Raw genomic sequence first — 14,554 nt, forward strand, 5'->3', positions numbered from 1 at the left:
GCGAAATAAACAAATAGGTCCTAATAAAAATTAAAACCTTCTAAACAGCAAAATAAGCAATATGAAAAGATGAATTTCCAAATGGGAGAAAACATTAGGAAACAATGCATTCAATAAGAGGCTAATTTCTATAATACACAAATCGTTCATACAACACCATTTCAAAAATCTACAAGCAACTAAGCCTGTAAATGAGCAGAAGACAAGTCTCCAAAGAAGACACACAGATAACAAACAGAAACATAAAAACATGCTAACATTCCTAATCATTATACAAAGGCAAGACAAAAATAAAATAATGTTTTACCTCACACAAGTGAGAAGGGCTGTCATCCAAATCTCTACAAATAATAAAGACTGGGAAAGTTGTGGAGAAAAAGGGACACTCCAACGCTGTTTGTGGGAATGAAAATTGGTGAAGGCACTTTGGAAACATTTTGGAAGTTCCTTTAAATAATAAAGATAGAACTATCATATGATCCAGCAATCCCACTCCTGCGCATGTAAAGCATAAAACCTGAAAACAAAGAATCCTAAGGTAAAACTTAAGAAGTACACTCTGAAAATGGACTTACCTTGATTCTACATATGTCCCCTCTGGCAAGGGAAGCAGAAGCAAATCTAACAAAATACGATTGTATGACTCTAAACAGATTTACACTGCAGAAGAAATGATCAATAAAATTAAAAGTCAACCAACTCACTGGGAGAATATATTTTCAAGTGATATTTTCCAATCAAGTGTTAATATCCAAATATATGGCAAACTCTTACCCGACAACAACAACAAAAAAGGGCAAACAATCCAAATAAAAACAGTGTCCATACGAACTGAATAGATAGATCGGAATCAATTATCTGTAGAAAACATCCAGTTGGCTAAATGACACATGAAAATATATTCAGAGTTATAAACTATTAGGTAAGTCATAAACCAAAAATGAGACAAGACCTCACACTTGTCAGAAGGTTCTCATCAAAAAGAAAAGAAATAGATGTGGGTGAGATTGTGGAGATAAAGTAACACCATGGACACTGTTGATAGGAATGCAAAGTATTGATTCCATTGCATATATACATCAAATTTTCTTCATCCATTTTTCTCTCTAGGGATGTTGGGTTTGTAGGCCCCTGTCTGAAGGCTCTAGAGAATAAGCCCATGGGCTGAACTGATAAACAAGCTGTGAGGAATGTCACATATCCAGGCTGGATAAGAAATGTCCTGCTCATTGTATCCAGTATGGATGGCTGGATAGCCTATGCTGGGTAAGATCCTCAGAGGAGGACAACCTAAGACAGGCACAGCCGGCTTGTTAAGAGATGGCCTACTTAATGAATTTCCGTGATGAACTTTAAAGCAATCCTTGATAATTTAACATCCTGTGCTTACTGCAGGAGCATGGGGACATAAATAGCTTAAGATTATTAACATTGTTATAACTTAGATGATATGTGAGTTATTGTGCATGTCCTGTATAAATGCTTCTTCTAAGAATAAATAAACAGGGAACTTCTTCGCTTCTCTCCACACAGTGTTTGTGTGTATATGATATCTTGCCACTGACAGGGTTAGTTTAATTTGTTGGGAGTATATTAAAAGAATTTTGCATTATATACAATGCTCTTTTTCCACCTATTGAGAAGATTATGTGAGTTTTATTTCACATTCTATTAGTGTGGAATGTCACCTTTATTGATTTGAATATTTTGAAGTATCCTTAAACCCAGGGATAAATCCCTTTACTCATGCATGTGTATGATACATTAAATGTGTTGTTGAATTCATTTTCCTTCTGTTTTGTAGAGAATTATATCACATGTGTTCATCAGGGTTAATATTCCATATTTTGCATCTAATGTTCTTTCTACCATTGTTATGCAAATAAAGTTGGCATCATAAAACAAGTTTGGAATCTTTCACCCCCTTCAAATTCTTGGAAGATTTGGGGAAGAATTGGTGAAAAATTGTCTTCAAATGTATGACAGAATTCAACAGTAATGTCATCTTGTAAATATTTTCTGGTTTGGGAGGTATGGATTACTAAATTACTCATGCACACTTTTGCTCTATTTAACTTTCTAATTACTTCTTGATTCAGTATGGGAAGACATATGTTTCTGGGAATTTGTCTTTTGTTCTCGGTCATTCAAATTTTTGGCGAGTGGTAATTTCTTATAATGCTATGCATCTCTACAACATGAGAGCTAATATCTTATCTATTATTTCTAATATTATTTGAGTCTTTATTTTCTTAGCCAACCTAAATGTTTGTCCACTTTATTTTTAAAAAAAACAGAGACTGGTATTTATTTTATCTTTTCAATTGTTTCTCTTGTTATTTGCCTTACTCTCATTGAATCAATTTTCTTCTTTATTCTTTCTGTTTTCTCCTAGATTCTTGATGTGTAAAGTTAAGTATTGTGAATCTTTGTTTTTCTTTTATTATTAAATGTCATTTATTTATTTATTTACATATTTATTCGTTTATTTATCATTGAAGTATGCCATTAACAATGTGTCAATCTGTGGTGTACATCATAGTGTCCCCGTACATGTGTATAATTCTGTGCCTATTAAACGTTACTTCATGATATTTAACTTACTGTGCTGTGTCATACAAAAGAAATTTTGAAAAAATATTTTATTATATATAGTGGATAACATTTATAAATCTACAGCTCCCAAATATATCCTCTGGCAGCCCCTTTCCGCAGTAATCATAAAATTTCTAGCAGATCTGCTAGTGTGTTTCAGTTTTGTAGATGAAATCATAGTGTTTTCATCCAAATATTTTTTTAAGCTTCTTCATATGTAATGTCATGTATTATATTTCTTTCTCTTTCTGGCTTACTTCAATTAGAATGGCACTTTTGGGGGACATCCATTTTGCTGCAAATATCATTGTTTTATCATTTCTTATTCCAGAATATTATTCCAATTTGTAAATATGGCATAACTTCTTTATACTGTCATCTGTTGTTGGGCAATTAGGTTGCTTGCATGTTGTGACTCTTGTACATAGCACTTCTAAGGACATTGGGGTGCAGGTGTCTTTTTGGAATAGGGTTCCCTTTGATATATACCCAAAAGTGGGATGGCTGGATCATATATTTTGCTTATTTTTATTCTTTATAGGAATCCCCATCCTTGTTTCCAAAATGACTGCACCAATCTACATTCCTACCAACAGTGTAGGAGGGTTCCCTTTCTCCACAGCTTCCACAGTATTTATTGTTTGTGGACTTTTGAATGATGACCATTGTGACTATTGTGAAGTTATACTTCATTATAGTTTTGAATTGCCCTTCTCTGATAATGATAGTGAGTAATTTTTTTCATATATCTGTGTGGTATTTGAATGTCTCTATTGTGATTTCTTTATTTAGGGCTTCTGCACATTTAGAGATCGGGTTTCTTGTTTTTTTTTTTTAATTCTTATTAGGTTGTATGAAGACGTTATATTTTGGAAATTAAGACTTTATCAGTTGCATCGATTCTTAATATTTTCTTTAATCTTGTAGGTTGTCATTTGGCTTCTTTTATGATTCCCTTTGCTGTGCAAAAGTTTATAAGTTTAATTAGGTCCCATTTATTAATTTTGCTCTTACAGCCCTTACCTGGGTTGTCTATTCTAGGACATCATTGCTGAGATTTATCTCAGAGTGTTTTGCCTGTTTTCTTCTTGGAGATTTACTGTGTCTTGCTTATACTTAAGTCTTCAAGCCATTCTGAGTTTATTCTTGTTTATGGAGTGAAGGATTGTTCTAACTCCATTGCTCTGCATGCTTCTATCCTGTTTTCCCAACACCAGCTGGTGAAGAGATGGTCTTTTCTCTCTCATATTCCTGGCTACTCTGTCAAAGATTAATTGAACATAGACCTGTAGATTTATTCCTATGCTCTCTATTCTGTTCCATTGGTCCATATGCCTGTTTTTTACCAATATGATGTCATTTTCATTATTGTAGCTCTGCAATAGTGTATGGAGACCTGATGGGTTATGCCTCCAGCCTCTTTCTTTTACTTCAATATTGCTTTGGAAACTATGGATCTTTTATGAATCTATTTAAAACTTAAGATCATTTGTTTCAGTCCTAAAAAGAAATGTTTTGCATAATTTGATAGGAAATCAAATTTTCTTGCCTCATCATTGTGGCTAGGATTTCCAAGACTATATTGAATTGAAATTGTGAGAATGGGCAACCTTATCTTGTCTCAGATTTTTGTGAGAAGGGTTTCAGTTTTTCCACCATTGAGTAGCTTGCTGGCTACATATTTGTCATAAATACCTTTTATTATGTTGAGATATGGTGCCTCTGTTCCCTCTGGGATAAGAAATTTTTTGCAGATAGGTGTTAAATGTTATCAAATGCTTTTTCTGCATCTACTGAGATGATCATGTGCTTTTTTGTCGTCTCTTTAGTTGATATGGTGTATCACAATTGATTGATTGATTTGCATATGTTACAGCATCCTTGCGTTCCTGGGATGAACCTAACTTGATAATGGTGCATGATCTTTTACATGCTGTTGGATTCTGTTAATAATTTCTTAAGGAATTTTACATATATGTTTATCAAAGATATTGGCCTATAGTTTTCTTTTTAGGTAGTGTCTTTGTCTGGTTTAGTTATCAGGTTAATGTTGGCCTTATGGTGTGAGTTTGGGAGTTCTAGCTCCATATCAATCTTTTGGAAGTATTTGAGGAGGACTGTTATGTATTTTTCTTTGTATGTTTGGTCAAATTCCCCTGTGAAGCTATTTGGGTCTGAAATTTTGTTTGCAGAGATTTTTTATTTTATTGATAACTCTATTCCATTTCTGGTGATCTGTCAGTTCAAATGGTCAATTTCTTCTTGATGCAATAAAGGTGGGCTGAATATTTCCAGAAACTTCTCCATTTCTTCTAGGTTATCCAGTTTGTTTCCATGCAGTTGCTCATGGTAATCCCTTATGATATTATGCAAATTTGTTTTACTCTTAGTAGTTTCTCCATTTTCATTTCTTATGTTATTTGTGTGCTCTCTCTTTTCTTGTTGGTGAGCTGTCCTGAGTTTTTTCAGTTTTGTTGATTATTTCAAAAAACAATAAGATTGATTTTTTCTATTTTTTAATTTTTATTTCTATTCTTTCTCCCTTGATCTTTATTTTCCCACTTTTTGGTGACTTTTGGTTTTGTTGGCTCTTCTTTTCATGATTAGTTTACATAGAACGTTAGATAATTTACTTGAAATTGCTCTTCTACTTTGAGGCAGAACTTGTCACTATGAACTTCCCTCTTAAGCCTGCTTTAACTGTATTCCATAGACTTTGTAAAGTGTTGTGACATATTTCTCAAGATTTTTTTAATTTCTTCTTTTACTACAACACCTCCCCCCTTGTTTTAGTACCATGTTTTTTAATTTACATGTTGTCATATTTTCTCCATTTTCTGTGATTGATTTCTAGTTTCATGGTATAATACTCAGAAAAGATGCTTGAAATTATTTTTATCTTCTTAAATTGGTTGAGGCTTCTTCTGTGCCTGAGTACATAAACTATCCTAGGAAATGTTCCATGTGCACTGGAAAAGAATATATATTCTGTTTTGGGGAGAAGTACTGTTTTGAAAACATCAACCAACTCCAATTATTTTATCGTATCTTTTAGAATCTTTGTTCCCTAATTAATTTTCTGTCTGAAAGACCAGTCTAGTGATGGTAATTGGGAGTTATATTCTCCTACTGTGATTGTGTTCCCATTGATTTCTCACTTTTTATCTATTAGTATTTGCTTTCTGTATTAAGGTGCTCCAATATTGAGTGCATATATCTTAATGAGTATAATACCCTCATTTTTATTGCTCCTTTAATTATTATATCATGTCCTTGTTTATCTTTCTCTATGGCCTTTCTTGCAAAGTCTATTTTGTGTGAAGTCAGTACTGCAATTCCTGCTTTCTTGTCATTTCCATTTGCATGGAATATACTTTTCCATCTTTTGACTTTCAATTGATGGGTGTTCCTCTTACTAAAGTGGGTCTCTTGTATACTTCATAATGTAGAGTCTTGTTATATTATCCAATCTGACAATATATATCTTTTGATTGAAGCACTAAGTCCATTAACATTTGTAAAAATTATTTATAAACTGGTGTTTATTTCCATTTTGAACTTAATTTTCCAGTTGATTTGGTATTTCTCTTTTGTTCATTTCTTTTTCTGTTTGTGGCTTGATAAGTTTTCTTTTTTATCTTGTTTTTTTTCTGGCTTTGTGACTTCATTGTAAGATTTTGACTTATGGCTACCCTGTTTTGTATGTATATTGACCCGTTACTATAACTGTTTATATTAACTGAAAGGAATACAAACACAAACCCATCCTACAGAGAAGAGAAACAGGAAGAAAATACTCTGTATTCTCCTATTTCACTCTCTGACACTTAAAAATTTTGATGTCCTGTTTTACAACATCATGTTTATTCTGTTGTAAGTCATTGTAGCTATTGCCTTTCTAATTATTACTTTCTCATTTCTATAGCATCCTGCTTCTTCATTTTTAGAGAAGATGTTTCATTATTTCTTTTTCTGTTGCTAAATTCTTTTAGTATTTGCTTGTGTGGAAGTTATTTATCTCTCTTTCTATTCTAAAGGATAGCCTTGCTTGATACATTATCTTAGATAGCAGCTTTCTCTCATTCTCGACTTTGAATATGTCTTGCCACTGCCTTCTGTCTGTTGTATTTGTGTGGGAAACGTTTTTCTAAATATAATGTATATAATTATATATATATATATGTAAAGAATACCTACAAATGAAGTTAACAAATAAGGAGAAAACGTTTATAATAAAAAATAGAAAAAATTGATTGTAGAATTTAAAACTGTTCCAAAGAAATTAAAAGATCTCTTATGTTAATGTTGTGAAACAATGTGTTTGAAACAACCATACTACCCAAAGGAATCTATATTTAATTTGATTCTTGTTAAAATACCCATGAGATTTTTCCATTAAATAGAAGAAATAATTTCAAAAATTTTAATGTAAACACAAAAATCATGAGTTGACAAAATAATCTTGAAAAAGAGTATTAAATTTAATAGTGTAAATTCTCAGATGTTAAACAGTCTTTCAAAGCTTTAGTTATTTAAACAATATGATACTGGCTCTAAAACTGACACCTATCAATAAAAGAGAATAGAGCAACCAGATATAATCCCTCACACCTATGATCAATTAACCCATGAAAAAGGAAGCAAGAGTATGAAATGAAGAAAGGAGATTCTCCTGAAAAAGTTGTGCTGGTGAGATTGAACAAGTGAAATATATATTACAATATTTCCTCACATTGTATACAATCAGTAAGCACAGAATATCTTTTATATATTTTGTTTACTTATATTTCTTGCAGCTGTAATTTATAGATCTATGTTTAGATAATTTATTTCACTTATCAAATATATTCCTATGTTATTCTTCTTGGTATAAATTTACACGCAATTGTCTTCCTAATTTCTCTTTCTGATAATGTGTTGTTACTATATAAAAATGCAATGGATATTTTGCATATTAATTTTATATTCTGCAAGTTTTCTTGGTTTGTTCATTATTTCTATCAGTCACTGGAGGAGACTATGAAGTTTGTTATCTATGTATAAATAGGTCATCTTTAAAAATTTTACTGCTTGCGTGCAAGTTGTATGCATTTTATATTTTTTCTTGACTAGTTGTTCTGGCTAGGACTTCTAGTAGTGTAATTTATGACTTGTGAGAATGAGCTACTTTTTCTTATTATAGGACCAGAGGAAAACCTTCCTGTATGTTAACATTGAACTTGATGTGAGTCATGGGTTTCTCATATATGGCTTTTATTATGTTTAGTCATATTATATCTAGAGCGAATTTGTTAAGAATTTTTTATAAAAATGTTAAGATCAGATCTGTGAAAAATATTCCTACATATATTGAGATTGTTATTTTTCAATTCTTTGTTTTTTAAGGGATGGATCACATTTATAGATTTTCATACGTTAAATAAAATTTATGAATCAGGACTAAATCCAACTTAACTATACTTTATAATACTTATAATATGCCATGAATTCAGCTTGCTAATATTTACTTTGAATGGAATATACACATACTGAAGGAAAAATTTACATTGTAGCTTGAGTGAACACTTATTTATTGAAACATTCTATGACTCATTTTGAATTTGGCTTATGCTTATTGGAATTTATATCTAAATAAATAATACAAATTTTTTAGAACTGGATCTACTACAGATTACTGATACAGAACATAGCTATTATTAACAACTGGTGCACAAAACACTTGCCTTAAAATGCCGCATTATAGTAACATTGCCAGCTGTTTCAGGACTGAGAAACATATTGCTTCCTAAATTGCATTACCTGGTATTTTCCATCCCAACCCACATATATTGTTATTTCTTTGTTTTTTCATTGTTTGTTTGTTTGCTCCTTAATGGAGGCACATTTTATTGAACCCAGGATCTTGTGTATAAGTGTATTTATCAACATCATTTTGGAATATTTAACAGAAGCCACAAGAGTATGGATTATAAAGATGACAAGAAAGTTTATTACTTCTAGGGACTGAAAAACCTCTGAATGAAAGAACGGTAAAAATAAACTTTAGTAAGTATACTATAAGATTATCTCTTTTTTAATTTTAAAGTAGAATACTAAATTACTTTTGTTTTACATAGAGCACTGAATTACAATTTAAAACAAAAACTCCCCCCTTTGGGATTTCTTAAATTTGATTCATTTTTTTAATCTAGTTTTATTTCATAAATATTTACCATTTATTTATAAACATACCAAATAAGCTGATAATTATTCTGCTCATGTTTTGAATATAGAGCTACTTATTGTAAAGTACACAGATAAATAACTACTTCCATTTCCAAATCAAATTTAGTTTCACATTAATTACAAATTATAATGAAATATGTATACCTTTTCTGTACAAGTTTACACAAGTTTCACTTTAAATTCCAAAACTTTAAAATTATTTTATATATTTTGTTCTTTATTTATACTCTGTTCACCAATCTGGTATAAATTTGTGTACAAAAGGTTGCAGATTGGTTTTATTTCATAGACCCCAAAATTAAATTATTTAAAAAGATTTTGTGGGGACAATATTTACTGAAAACTATAAAAGTAACCATCATATATGCTTCATTTTAAGTAAATGAATGAGAAGTAAACAGTGGCTGAATGTTTCACTTGATTTGCTAGGATACCAGTCGTTTTGTGATGTCACATCTACTCAGGGTGAGAACCATTATGATGGCCTAGCAGTTTATCTTTACAGGCCTGCTGCAGCATCATTTGAATCTGCAGTGCTCAAAATCCCACAGATTAGAAATGTAGCTGTAGAAAAAGTTATTTAAATGGCAAAAGTTTCATCAGAATTTGAAGATGTGTCCCATAAATATGGATCAACTGGTTCAGTAAACTCCAGTAGATCTCTACTGTGTGAACAAATATTCTCTGATGACTTGGACTTGAAGTCTATGACTGAAGAAAATGCTTTTCAGACATTGTCTGAAGAATTCTTGATATAACGAACACTGTACAAATATTGTGTCTCTAAACCAGATGAAGATAATGATTTTTGTTTTCTGGCATTTCCAAGAAAACTCTGGAAAATGCCTGGGAGTGACCAATTTAAATCCATCTTGTGGGATGATAATGGAACTTCCATAGTGATTGATGAAGATGTCTTTAAGAAGGAAGTTTTGGAAAGAAACGCCTCTTTCAGAATATTTGAAACTGGAAGTATGAAAAGTTAAGTTACACAGCTTAAACTTTATGGGTTTAGTAAAGAGTGGCAGAATTTTCAAAGATCTGCTTGTATAGATGTCTTTCTAGCAGAAGAAAAAGTAGTTTCTGTTTTAAGCAAGGTACTCCGATATTTTAGTTACCGCTTGGTAACTTATATATAAAATTTTATTTTGTACACCAATCTATGGTAATGTAAATGTAAAGCTAGATTTTGAAAATTTTATAAAACTACTAAGGCTAAAATACTTTATTTTTTCTAAAAAATTAGGTCAGTGTCTTAAGTAGTCAAGATTATGAGAAACTTTTCTTGCAACCATGAATCTTATCAGAAATCTAAATAAAGTTATTAAAGCTGCTTTTTAAAAGTGGCATTCACAGTTACTGCAAATGCTAACCCTTAAATTTGATGACTATACTATTTAAATGTGTATTTTCCAAATAAGGAACTTCAAAATATTGTCAGCAATGTTCATATTTTGATAATATTATCTTTGCATTGTAAACTTAAAATCTGAGATTTTATAGGTTAGGCTTATTGTAGTCTTGTATTTTGGTTTAAATTTTACTAAAATCTTTCTCCTTTGGGTCTAGCTGCAGTTCTATCATTATCCAAATTTTAAACTAGTTTGTCCCCAGCTTTTAGTGAGAATTAAAAGAAGAGTTGGGATTAAAAATGCCCCTCTGATATCTTCATTGGCTGAAGAATTCAAGAAGAAGCACATTTAAGCAGGGGATTATGTGGATAATCATAACTCTGGTTTTGTGACTGACACTAGTGCAGAAAATGCATTTTTGCCTTCTGCAAATTTAAACATGCCTCTAATAATAAAGCCCTCTACTAGCCACATAATTGGTGATACAACTACCCGGATCAGAAGTAATTTTTCTCCTCCATCATCAATGTCAGTTAGACCACCAGAACAAATTGCTGTGGATCAACGTGCTATTTTAAATCAGTTGACCACTGTCCACGGGCACTCCCAAAGCAGCTACACTGAAGCAAATGGCCATGTTGTGAACTTCATTACAGCTACAACTTCTACTTCTCAGTACAGCATCTTGTCTCCCACACAGAGCAATTATTTTGGACAGATGTTGGAGCCTTCTACTTTTCCAAATAGATATCACAACATATCTGCCAATGAAGGTCGATTTTCTCAGCTTCAACCAGGGAGCAACACACGGTTTCCAGTGCCAGTGATAGCTGATATATCAGCTAACTCTCCTTCAAGGCCAACTCATCAGCCATCTTCAGCTTATGGACGTCAATCAAATTACAACTGATCTACCATAGGACTACCAGATTATGCAGGATAACAAAGATTAAAATTGATGTTGGCAAATGTCGACAAATATCTGCAATTTTCTTATTTGAACAATAAACATAGATGTGTATCTGTATTTTCCTTATTTATTTTAAATAGAGTTAAGAGTTAAATGGGAGACTAAGTTACCATTTAAACACAAAAATAGATATTTGATATGATCATTTGATGGAAAAATATGGGAGTAAATTTAAATAATTTCTTGTAAGGAAGAAGAAGAAATGGAAGAATTTGGAAAAAGACTAAAACATGGAGAGAGGGAAAATTACTAAGTGGTTTCTGGTTCATCCTGGAAAGAATTAAAAGTGTTAAGTTAGGATAGGTTGGAACTGGAAATAAATGCAGGAACTGGCCCAGGTATCATGATCTCTCTTATGTCATCCCTGGAATCATAAAGCTCACATGATGTAGTCTCAGATGGCACATTCAGCATTTGGTACAATTTAAGAAGTAATTTTATCTATGGTCTTCTTTGTGCTGTTCTCAAAGCATTCCAGTTGGTGCTTTAATTTCCTGCCCTCAAGATTCTACACTATATTTTCTAGTCAATACTTTATTTTGCTTTTATGTTCCAGCCAAATACATTCGTACGTCCTCAGGGTGGCACTTAATTCCTTAAAAACTCTTAGCCCACAAACTTAACTCTGTTTAGTCATTTATTTATAAATCTGGCAACTGACTACCTTGGCATATCCTTACATTTCACTGTATCTAGAGATACATCCAGGCAAATGCTTGTCAACAATTTAAGTTGCAAACTCAACACTTTGGCTCCAGCTCATCCTTGGAATTTCGGTGTCCTCCTTTTACCTACTTACACTTTCCCAGTGTCAGCACAGAAACCACCTCCTCCAGATATTTTCTATCTATTCCCCATTCCTTGTCTAACTTGGATACCAGCACAGTAAGCAAAGCACATGCCACCTGATACATTTTAGTATTTAGTGAATGAAAAATACATGTTGACTTTAAGCAAAATCTACTTTCCTGAAACAACAAAACTCTCATGGTTTTCAAAATATTTCGTTATGGTCTTTACTCTTCACCACAAAATAGCTCGTTTCATAGCCCAAATACTAGTCATTCAAGACAGTAATTGGAGGCAGGTCCAGGAGACAAAGTATGAGTTTCTTCTTAATTCATGCCTCCAGAGGACTAAAGCATTCCATTCTCATTTGTTGGGTTTTTTCCTGTCTCTTCATCACCCACCCACCCCAAAATAGCTGAATTTCTTCCCCATACCAATTACTATCCTGACTTCTATTTAATTTACTTCTTAGAATCAGAGCTTTGTACAGAAGAGACAGTGCCATTGCAAACCTTTAATGAACGTTTGTACAACCCACAAAACCTTCCCCCTTCTAACCTTTACCAAGGGAGTATCTAATAGGTACTAGACCCTTGTATGTGGTGGTCATATTCAGTAACAAAATTGCAATCTTATATGTGAGGACTAGAAGGAGGTGAGGGTTGTGGAATTAAAAATTTGTTCAACTGCAAGAATACCAAATTTCTGCAGATATTAGGAAATATGAAATATTCATGGAAGATTTGACAATTTCCCATTAATTTAAAATAAAATGTGAAGCATTTTCAGAATGTGAAATGCACTGAAATGCTGGAAAAATTGTAGGCAATGTCAGGGAGCCTTAGGCTTCTGCTCACAATCATGCTGCCAGTGCCAGCTGATAATAATTGAATGGCACTTTGAGTCCTGAAAAATGTGTCATCAGTTGTGAAGAAAGCCATTGATAATATGGAGAATGGGCAAATGGGCCAGGGTAATCTCTAGCAATATCCCAGCAATATGACCTTTACCAAGAGAAGAAAAGAGCCCACTTGCAGCAGGAGAACTGTGTCTGGACAGCAGTGGTTGTTCCTACAACAGAAACATCAAACTTTTATATTTGTCAGCTCAAATCTGATGGTGGCTATGTTGTTGCTTACATTAGCATTCTGGGGCTCAGATGGATTGATTCAATAGTTAGTTTCCAGCTCTCTTATCAGTCAATGGGTCTTACCATGATCATCTTAACAGGGTTCTATACTGATAAGTCAAAAGTTACAGTTTACTTTCAAAATTAGAAATTCTAAAGAAGAATTTTGTTTGTTTGTCCATCTGTGGTTTTCTACCAGGGAAATCTAGACTATTGGCAAAATTACAAAAGTGGGGTTGTGCTTTGAAAATTATTATGAGATCGGCCGACTGAATTCTTCCCACTAAATACTGCAAATCTGTCTACCACTGTGTGTGTGTGAAGATGGATTGTTAAGCAGTAACTTTTTCTTAGCTGAGTAATCAGTGAATTATTCCTCTGCATCTGGCAGTATCTCTGTGAATTAAGAGTTCCATTGAGCCACCAGAATTTCTTCCGATCAGGGAGAGGTAGATTATATTTCTCCCAGTATACAATTTGTTACCTGTTCGTTGAATCCCGAACTGATGCTAGGGCCAGGCCACTGAACCCTTGAATTGGACTGAAGCATATACATACTCCAGTCCCCAGAGCCCAGCACAGGACTGTGTCTCTTATTAATTTAAGTATATATCCAAGCTTTTTTCTTTTAATTCTCATTGTTGACATAACTTAATTTGTCTTTGAACACCCGTTGATTAATTTATAGAGACTGAACCACTGACTTATTCCTGTTCAACTACAAATTGCAATAACCTTTCTTTCCTTGGACTACCTGGAATAGAGTGAGTGTAGTCATCATTTTGAAAGCAGTCCTCAGTCCTAATAATGCAGAATCTTTACACATCTTTGCCCAGCACTTGAGCAAGAATGTTTGTTTTGGATCTCTGGCATTATTCACACATCCCCTAATTAAACCATGAGAAAACACCACATTTTTATCCAAAATCAAGTCTTTGTCAATATTGCATTCCCATTGCAAAACAGTTAAGAATTGTAGGATTTCTGAGATTTTACCTTGCTGAGATTTTTAGCAACCTAGCATGATCATTTCTTACAGATGCTGTCAGGGAGATGAGACCATCATTCAGAGACAGAGAACTTTATCACTCACAGCAAGAGCAGCCATTATTAAATTTGTATCTATTCCCTAATCTCAGATGAATACACAGAGTGAAATTTTGATGCCTTCAGAAACAGTGGGCTGTTAACATGAAGAAAGTTTAAGGCATGGTAAAACACTAATTTTAATATTATCTTTATGAATAATTTATTAGAATCACTTATTTTTTAGTATCTTTACCTAGGATAACTATATCATGACTCAAGTTTACTTGCTGCATAAACAATCATGAGAAATGACATGGGAAATAATTACCATTGACTTTCCATTTTTCCTTCAGCTTTTATTGATATATAACTGGCAAAAAACATTGTGAAAGTTTAGGTGCACAGGATAGTGATTTGATTTACAAATATCATGAAATAAATATCATAGCAATTTTAGGGAGTATT

At 32.9% G+C, this 14,554-nt stretch overlaps 1 long non-coding RNA gene across 1 annotated transcript; it reads left to right on the forward strand.

The window, feature by feature from the left end:
* Positions 1–9,547: 9,547 nt before the first annotated feature.
* Positions 9,548–11,153, forward strand: LOC140693875 (uncharacterized). Its single transcript, XR_012069581.1, has 2 exons — positions 9,548–9,801; positions 10,873–11,153. It is a non-coding gene; the product is annotated as an uncharacterized lncRNA (long non-coding RNA).
* The last annotated feature ends 3,401 nt before the right edge of the window (positions 11,154–14,554 follow it).

Source organism: Vicugna pacos, unplaced genomic scaffold (assembly GCF_048564905.1).
Source record: "Vicugna pacos unplaced genomic scaffold, VicPac4 scaffold_20, whole genome shotgun sequence".
Classification (NCBI taxonomy): domain Eukaryota; kingdom Metazoa; phylum Chordata; class Mammalia; order Artiodactyla; family Camelidae; genus Vicugna; species Vicugna pacos.